The sequence below is a fragment of the Montipora capricornis genome, chromosome 6, assembly GCF_036669925.1.
Source record: "Montipora capricornis isolate CH-2021 chromosome 6, ASM3666992v2, whole genome shotgun sequence".
Classification (NCBI taxonomy): domain Eukaryota; kingdom Metazoa; phylum Cnidaria; class Anthozoa; order Scleractinia; family Acroporidae; genus Montipora; species Montipora capricornis.
Window position 1 is genome coordinate 42,314,793 of NC_090888.1, and position 10,000 is coordinate 42,324,792.

At 39.5% G+C, this 10,000-nt stretch overlaps 1 long non-coding RNA gene across 1 annotated transcript in view; it reads right to left on the reverse strand.

The window, feature by feature from the left end:
- Window positions 1–3,111: 3,111 nt before the first annotated feature.
- Window positions 3,112–10,000, reverse strand: part of LOC138052173 (uncharacterized) — an 8,511-nt gene continuing 1,622 nt past the window's right edge. The window contains exon 2 of the long non-coding RNA XR_011133019.1: window positions 3,112–4,589. This is a non-coding gene — a long non-coding RNA (uncharacterized lncRNA). The remainder of the gene's footprint in view (window positions 4,590–10,000) is intronic.

The following is a 10,000-nucleotide window of genomic DNA, read 5'->3' on the forward strand; positions in this document are numbered from 1 at the left end:
GGCTGGGAACAGCTTAGCCGTTCTCCAACGACAAGCTTTTATAATTATCATTTTTTACTTTAAAAGCCCGACATTGGTTCATTAAATATGGTTGACTTTCAAAGATAACAAGACCCTGAAGAGCAGGACTAACGACCTCAGTCTGTTTTCCTCTCGCGTGTACAGTCCAATGGGCTGGTTTACTCTTCTTCGGCATAGTCAACATATGCACTCAGATGAATTGAACAAACTTTTTTCGGAGCCTAAATTAAGCCTAGAGAAAAATTAGGGTCATCTTAGGATTAGTTTTGGTTATTATACATGGATATCAATTATGACTTTTATTTTTAAAATGTAAATAATGAAAGAACTGTGTTGGGTGAAGAATGTTCGACGTTGTAGTGTGGTAGTGGAGACAAAGGACTATAGACCTCAGTAAGTGAACAGTAAAGTTCTTTGTTCCCTGACTAGAATGTTGTAATCTTGAAACCGAATGGATGTATGAATACCGAAGCCGATGACATGATAAGCAATATAAAAAGATGTGTTGAGATGCATAAGACAAAGCTGTAGGGAAGGTATAGGTGTTTTCAGGTATAGGGGGATTGATAGCTGTTTTAACTCGGCAGGGTGCATATTCAGCCTAGGTCAATGAATGAGGATCACCAATTTAACGTAGGCAAAACGGACGGATTCAATCTGAGACCGGAATTGATCAACGCCGCAGATTTATTAACTTGTTGTAAATTGGCGTCCTTTTTTCACTCCAACGAAAAGCGTGGCTGAGTTTGTTTATGTTGCTTTTGCTCCATGATGGAAGCGTAACTCGGACTTAAGCCGCCACTGCCGTGTGGCAAGGAAAAAGGCGAGATCATGACAATCTATAGATTTAATTACGACTGAAATGGTCAGCACTTTTCATGTCTCAAGCAAGTCGCGATCGGCCTTGTGCATTATGTAGAATGCCCAGAGTGTCAGCCTTGGCAATGCAATCATAAATCGGTAGAGCAATGGACTACGCCCATTTAACTTCGCAAAAGATGGGAGGGGCACGCGCACCCATGGTACATCGCACCCTTATTGAACTGCTCTGTTATCCGGTTAAAAGCTGTTCGCACAGTGTTACTTTGGTGTAAAAGTCAATCGACGTTATCCTTATTGTGATAATTCTTAATTGATACCACTGAAGATGGAAATTACGAGAAACATGGCTTAGAAAACTTAAACTAATTTGGTAGAGCTTATCCGAAACCGTTTTCCATGTCTGCGCGCAATTTCTGTGCACTTAGTAGCTACAACTGCGTTTTTCCAGAGCTATTTGAGCCCGCCAGGGGAAGATTGTTTGTTGAGTTAAAATTGCTGCAATTTATTGCTGCATCAAGATTCCATTGGCATCAACAACACTCAGCCCATCGAATGCACCGCCCAGTATCCCGATTTGCAACAGTCTGTTTAACTAGGACTGTGTTGAAAACCAATTTAGTGCAAATTAACCATCTTGTTCAGAGAATTTACAATTTTGATGTGCTACCGACAACGGTCCCAGAGAGTACGTATTGAGCTGTCATTGCAAATGTATTTAAAGTGCACCTGAAATGAAATATTACCTCCTTTTTACCCCGAAATCCTAAAATTGATGTTAATAACCCTTTTCGCGTAGAAATTAATACCTTAATTAGAGTAGAGGGAAGGTGTTTTAAAAAGCAACGAAAGTTGAAGATTTCGAACAAAAATCCTAGACAAGGGTCTGAGAGTCTACTATGCGTGCTGTAACGTCATTGGCGTGTAAACTAATTAGCTTGAAGGCCTGGCTGAAAGCGACGTAGAATTTTTAATACGGCATGAGATCATCCAAACGTACAGAGAAAGACGTAGTTTCGATTACGAAGCAAATAAATGCCCACCAAGAGAAATCTTCATCTCGGCCCTTGCCATATTAGGGAACTTTAGAGTTTTGACCGCCCGTTTTTAGCGAAAATACTTAGAAAAATCATAACCCGTACCATTAATCTTACCCTTTGCTAGCAGTATAGGTTTGCTCAGTTATTCTTATTGCTGGTAACTGAGCCTTTTTGCTGATTGAAAAATGCCAAAACTGCTACTGCGTTGTTGACTTGTTTTGATACGACGACATTTTTTGCAAAAGACGACGGTATCACGCTTTTCCTGCCAAAACGACGCTGGTTTGCGCGCGCTCACTGTTTTTTTTTTATGAGAAAATCTCGTACTCGTAATCGTTGTCGTCATAGAATCTAAAGCTTTCTAATAAACAGCTGGTGATGACGAAGATGGCTTATGGAAGGCTCACTGAAAGCAATGACACTCACTTCGTTTAGACCTGATTTATGTTTACATTTCATATCTGAAATCAACGTTTTGATGTGTTAAGACGCTTTGGGTGCTATAAAGGACAATAACAGTTACTGTTACAAGTGCCAATTCGTCAATGCTTAGGTGATGATTACTAAGTTTTATTAAAAACTGAACTACTGATATCAGATTTGCAGCATTTTCATTGGCTCGCCGGACACAGGCTATCAGTTCATATACCTGCTGTACCTAATATGGTCAAGGAACGCGCCAGCAATAAAGTGAGCTGAAATTTTTTTTGCAGCTGCTGAGAAGAAAATAGCCGACAAAAGCCGTTTTGGACAGGAATAGACCAAGGCAGAAATCGATGCTTTAGTCGACAATACGTCCCCCGGGAACACCATGTAGTTTTTAATAAAACAATTATTCTACTCGGGCTTCCTGGATATAAAATGATTATAACCAACGATGCGCGTTATCTATCATATCCAGCCCGCCCTCGTAGAATAATTGTTAAATATCTCAGGGAAATTTCACGCACTGAAAGACAACAGGCAAAAAACTCCGGAGTCCACCGGAAATTCGCGATCGAAGATGCATAATTCTCTTATACAGATAAATTGGGTCTTTATCTTTCTATTGAGGACCATGCTTAATTTATCTTGCACATTTGATGGGAAAAATCTACCCCGCAAAGGAAACCACTACGTTTGTTGCAATAGCCGGTTCAGCTGGTATTTATAAATGTAATATTCTAGCAGCTTCCTCGGTGCTACAGCGAATTAATAGATGACTAGCTCATTCACTTATACAGCTAATTAATGCCACAATGCCACCAGTTTTATTCACAAAACTCAAATTTGAAGACAAACTTGCAGATACTATAGGAATAACTTCAAACTTCAACGCAACAAGGAAAAGATATGCTGTAATAAAATTAGTGAGAAGAGAACTTCATGTTAGAGTGAGTTTCAATCAAGTGTCGTAAAACCAAAACCAAAGTGATTACTTTGGTCAATCAAAAAGGACGGAGACAATCCGGTAAGCCAATCAAACCTCGAAGTAACTACACGTAGCCGACACAAAGCGCGGGAAAATGCGCACGCGCGAGCCACAATTAGTTTTAATTTCACTTCTGATTGGTTAAAAACGTGGAGGGAAAACTTCGAACCAATCACTGAGTGAAGTAATGCAAAACCAAAGTAATTCGCTAATTACTTTTGACACTTAATTGAAAACAGCTCTACAATAAATATTGGAGAAAAGTAAATACAACACTGTAACCCAGACTCTGCTCTTGTTCTTTTTCTCTGTTCGGTAGAGCATCCTCCCTACTCAGTCTTTCCGGAAACTTACCGGAACATGAACTTTCTCTTGTTATTTTTCGCCAATTGTACAACTTTCATTGAAGGGCACAGTGAACAGAGAACAGAATGTTACAAATGTCATTCTCATATTCTACAAGAAAACAATGACACACAATGCCCATTATTGTGGTTCAAGCACCTAATGAATGAAATACAACTGTGTTTGGTCCAACAAGTGCATGTACTCACGGTAAGTGGGTGGAATTGGCTCCTCCAATACAACTCCTTCTCTAAGCTTAAATTTGGGATATGTGACCTTGTAATATGGTTTACCATCTTTGTCCTTCTGTGTCTCGAAATCAATAATGTAGCTTAAAAATACTTTTTTTGACAAATTTATTCAGTTTATTTTAAAAAGGGGATATTACATTTTGACCACGTGGTCTGCAGATTGTGGTCTACAGATCGGTGAAGATCTCTGCAATATGAAATGCAAACTCATTGTCAAACATCGAAAATCCGTTCCATTTGCCTATTTTGAATCCAGTGCCAAAAATCTTCAACTCAATGGTTCCGTCTTCCAGTTTAAGACCGGTTGTTAACCCAGCTCCAAGGTGGACAAAATAGTTTTCAACTTGGGCTTCAACCAGTGTCGCACGCGCTATCGCTTCAGCGCCCATCAGTTTCCCCTTTGACAGGAAGCTCTGAAGATCAACCCCAACACTGCGCCCGATATGACCACCGAAAAACCGCGCAAATTCTTGCTTTTTATGATCACCAAGAACTTTAACAATGTACCCTCGTGCTTCTGCAACAGCTGTGGCTCCCCATATTGATACATCCAGGCGGCCCGGCTCATATGCACTGTCCAGAAAGTTGTAAACAAAATCACCGTGGGTCCCTGTGCCGGCTTTCAACTTTGTCCCGTCCTTTGTGGGGGACGTAAGGGCTTCGGGTGATTCATTATTCATGGCCATACTTCCGTCGACTGAGCTGAAATGCACAGAGCAGAATTAACTTTCTTTTAAAAATTGATTAGCTTACTCAAATTTACGGAAAGAAAGGGAGTAAGGACAAAATTGACATACACAAGATAATAGTTTTTTAAGCTACTAAGATCTCAAGAGTCCTTACTCAAGAAACGCTATGGTAAAATTAAAAAATTGGAAAACTACAAATGACTTGAAAATGATGTGCTAATTAGACTGAAGCTTAAAACACTTACAAAGAATATAAATAATGTCGTAAAAAAGGTTGTTGTTATTCATCGTGGTGAAATACAACAATAATAAAGTAATCTCGTTTGTCTCACGATGTGGTCACTTAGATCGCGACGTTTCAACTGCATACTGGTAGTCTTCATCAGGCGATGAGGTCGACTGGTTCCGCGTCACCACTGTGATTGGTTGGTTTTCAGCAGCTGTGATTGGTACATTTCGATCCTCGCTGTTTCTGTGTTTGTTCCTTCGGTGGTCCGCTGTCGTACGGTTCTGCTGTTGTTGTGTTTCTTGATCGTGGACCGTCCATGCTTTCGGAATTTCTATTCCACTATCCCTGTTGATGTTGTTAGGGTGAAGTGTTATGTGAATAGCCTCTTTGACCCTGCGTGTGTATCAATGAGAATCACGATCAATAAACTTTACTTCGTTTCAAAGCGGGCTGTGTCCGGTGTTGTTAGCGTGTTTTGAAACGGCGGAGGTCTGGGTACGGGCAAGTCGGATGTCTCGCTCATGTTCTTTGATTCTATCTTGCATAGGTCTTCCAGTTTCGCCGATGTAGACTTTACCGCATTCACAGGTGACACAAGTGACCAAATCGTGAGACAAACGAGAATACTTTATTAATATAAATAATATTTACAAAGAACAAATTTATTTAGCAGACGAAACATTTTCAAGATGCTTAAGTTGACAGATTATCTCTTTAAAGTGGTGACGGGTTTCGAACCCATTGGTAGAGCATTGCACCTGCATCGTAGAGGTCATGAGTTCCAAGCCTTTTGAAGTCGCCGAATTTCTCAGGTGTCTATAAAGTAACAATTGCTTAAATTGTCCAGTAAAGTGACAGGATCAATTCCAATCTTCAATTCTATCTTCCTATATTGCGTTATAATAAGAATCTGCGTAAACAAACATTGCAATGCTAATATTTCATTCTTCGTTCTTACGAATGCTTTCATCACCAGATGAGATATTTTCCTGGATCCATCCTAAAGAACTCAGGATTAATAAGCCTGATGGGATTTTTTCCAGGATCAACCCAAAGGAAGGAGTGATTAAACTCCTGGCCCCAGTTGTTCAAACGATGGATGGCGCTATCCACCGAATAAATCACTATCCAGTGGATAGGTAATAGCAAAACCAATTGCCCTGATTTATGCGTTGGATAACGTTATCTACTTTTTGAAAAACTGGGGCCTGCAGCAGAAGCAACGCAATCTCACTTCTAGACCATTGCCTTTTCTTCAGCTTTCCAATCCCCATTTATAGCATTGCATAGGCATTAAACGAGGCATGCTTTTCTTGTCATACGGGTTCCCAGACCCACTTCTTCTCGTCTCGTGCCCAGGCCATGCCAACAGTTTGGGTCATACTGAATTCTCTTGTTGTAACAAGGCTAACGTTTACGGAAGACTTTGCAAAGTTTTGGAGAGCAAACGCTTTACCAACTTTTTCTTCTAAGTAAGTGACCAAGAAGTCACAGGATACACCTGGTAAAAGTGTTATTTCCATTTTTGGTGAATCAATTTCGCAATTTTGATCACGTCAGTTTGTCTATGGATTTAACCCTTTCACCGCTATGAATGCAAATTGACACTTATAGATTTTACTCTGTCTAAGGGCCGATTTACACGGTACGACTTTGTCGCATGCGACAACGGCTTACGACAGGCCCACGACATGATTTACGATTGTTGTGTACATCAGAAAAAATGTCGTAGCATTTTAAAACATGTTTTAAAACGCTGCGACAATCGTAAGTCATGTCGTAGACCTGTCGTGAGCTTGTCGCATGCGACAAAATTGTATCGTGTAAATCGGCCCTAACGCCAGACGATTTTACTCGTCAATGGGGGAGCCCTCGGCAGTGAAAGGGTTAAATTGATCTCGGTATTTCTCCTGGATCACTCTAGTCAGCACTTTTGCTATTATTTTCGTTTTCCTTTCTTGACTGGACACGAGGGGTTCGTGTGGAGGACTACCGCTGGACTAGAAACCTCCTTGTTCGGTTGGGCTCTACCCCTGGATGAAGATTCGCAGCCATTTACAAGCCTGATGGTGTCGCAGTCGGCTTTTCACTTTACTTTAAGGTAGTTTGGTTTTGCCTCGTGGAACCAGTGCTTCATTTTGCATGGATTTCTTTAGTTTTCTGGAACTACCCCTTTCCATGTTTTTTTTTTTTAAGAACGAAGATTATAGTGTAGAGTTTTTTCATATTTATTATTTCTATCATTATTATTTTTTCTCACGGTCTCCACAGCAATTTTTTAAGAAGCGAAAAATTTCCATGTTCAAATATTTTTATCCTTACTGCTTGATTAAGTTTCTTGCATCATATGGCTTTTTTAAAAATTAAACTTTTTAATTTCACTTTTTAATTTTAGTTTGTTTAATTTATTAACCCTATCTTGAGGTTGAGAGTTGAATTTCTCTTCCTCATTTTACAGACTAACCCTAACGTTTGGCTATGATCAAAAAGTTCCGTCAATTCACCATCCATGCACACAATATTCCCCCAAATTAAGCTAAATTACCCACCTTAACTAGAGATTATTATTTCGGTTAGTGGAGACTAGAACTCCTTTCTGTAAGGGGATTCTTGGTACATCACAATACTCCGGCATGCCACAAAGGTTGCTAATCTACTGTTGATTTTAACTTCTTTAACTTCAAACAACTTTTTAGAACACTCTTATGCTTGTAAGAAAAAGTTAATGAAATCTGAACAGTATTTCAACGAACCAGTTGGCCGGTCACCCGCCTTTAAACTTAAGAATGTGATTTCGAAATCACCATTTTTGTTTGTTTTTCTGCTGTTGTTTCACACGCCAATGGAAAATGGTTAAAGTGCGTCGGAAAACCGGTGTCACAGTGATATGGGCGTTTTGGGTGTCTCCATTTCCAAATCGCTAGCTATATGGTCAAGCCCTTGTCATATTACAGCATTGTTTTTGGCTTCTCTCGGTTCCCTCCCAGGATGCCCAGATCCCTTACATTTTGGGCTTCCACTTCAGTAACTATCAGTATTTCGCGACAAAATCGAAAAGCGTTTTTGGGATAGATTCCGCAAAATATATAAAAACCAGTTTTTTAAAGGTTCATAATATCCCCGATGTGTGAACAGATCCATAAAACAGTTGTGACAAGAGAACAGAGTCTGACCACGGTGTGTGACAACTTCTGTCTTTCGTCAGGGGCGTATAAGGCTTATGGGCTCCTGCTTTCCCATATCACGTAACGTACTGGCTTCAAATGTCATCCAAAATTTAATACGAACCTAAACGCAGTTGGTTTTTTTTTGTTCTTTATTTTCTTTCGTATTCGTTTTTTTTATCGCCGGTGATTGGGGTGATTGTGATTGCTTTTTTCTCTTAAAAGAGTTTTAATTGACAGCTTTTCAAACGTTTGTTGTGTTGTTTAACTGGGATCAAGTTATACGGTTTCGAGTTCCTGTCTCGCTCACTTTTTTGACCGAACTTTTGTTTCCAGTGGGTTTGTGTCTGTGCAATAAACCCGGTAAAAAACTGTCGAACGATCTAATTCTTACTGATATACATCGACAATATTCAGTCGTAAAATCCTGCCTTCTACAACAGTCAAGTACTTGAAGCCACGTTGAGGCAATCGCCCCACTGGGGATGCCAATAACACTTGCGATTTGGGAATGGGGATGACAAAACATCCGGTAATCACTGCGACACCGGATGGATGCTCCTGCAGGGTATACACACATCCATTAACATCGAATTTCCAAGTGACACTGTGCTAAAGCTCACGTCGTCATAAATTATTAAAGCGTCTTGCGTGATGGTAACCCGTTGCAGGACTATAAATTTTCGAATAAAGGTTGAATAAAAGCAGCCTTCATGTGTATCAAAGCAGCCTTCATGTGTATCAGAATACACTGAGGTGGGCAAACCTGGGTTAAGTTACAAGTTCCCAATGCAATGAGAATAAGACACGTCCAGAACAAGACTCATCAGTGTCATGTCATGGCCATTGAAAGTTCAATGATGGTACAAGTCAACTGCGAATGGATACTCCATTTTTTTCTCAAAAGAGATCCTTTTCAGTTCCTGTTTGATTGAAGACGAAATTAATACACCAATGGTAAATATGTGCAGAGGCTGTTGTAATAATAATAATTAAAAAAAAAAATGAAATAATATATCGCTTTGATGATCCATACGATGTTTTTAAAATTCATATTTAATCAAGACATGTTTCGGATGAAACATCATCCATCGTCAGTTGTACAATGAGAAATAAACTAAAGTTGAGCAATAAATAGTGTAACAAAGTGAGATATAACATGAATAGTTAAGGTGAAGGCGAGAACAGAACAACCAAGAAACAAAACAGAAAAAACCTGACTATTTAAGCTAAGAAAAGAAACTAATTAGTATGAAAGGGATAAATTAAGATGTTTCACTGGGGAATTTAAAGATGGCTGCTCCCAAAGGGTATGCATGGCTTCTTTAATTTTCAATTGGAAACGTGTGGAAGCAGAGTCGAGGATTTTAAAACAGTCTTCTGAACACCGGGAGCGACAATTTTCAAAACCTCTCAAGTGCTTAAAGATGTGGGAATATGTTTGTCGGAGGCGAGATGTTCACGGATGCGAGTGGCGAAGTGTCTATTGGTTTCACCAATATAACTGACAGGCATTACAGCCTGCACATGAAAACTTGTAAATGACTCGCGATCGTAAACCCGCAGGGATAGGATCTTCGCATCCGTGAACATCTCGCCTCCGACAAACATTCCCACATCTTTAAGCACTTGAGAGGTTTTGAAAATTGTCGCTCCCGGTGTTCAGAAGACTGTTTTAAAATCCTCGATTCTGCTTCCACACGTTCCCAATTGAAAATTAAAGAAGCCATGCATATCCTTGGAAGCAGCCATCTTTAAATTCCTAAGTCAAACATCTTAATTTATCCCTTTCATACTAATTAGTTTCTTTTCTTAGCTTAAATAGTCTGGTTTTTTCTGTATTGTTTCTTGGTTGTTCTGTTTTCGCCTTCATCCTTAACTATTCATGTTATATCTCACTTTGTTACACTATTTATTGCTCAACTTTAGTTTATTTCTCATTGTACAACTGACGATGGATGATGTTTCATCCGAAACATGTCTTGATTAAAGATGAATTTTAAAAACATCGTATGGATCATCAAAGCGATA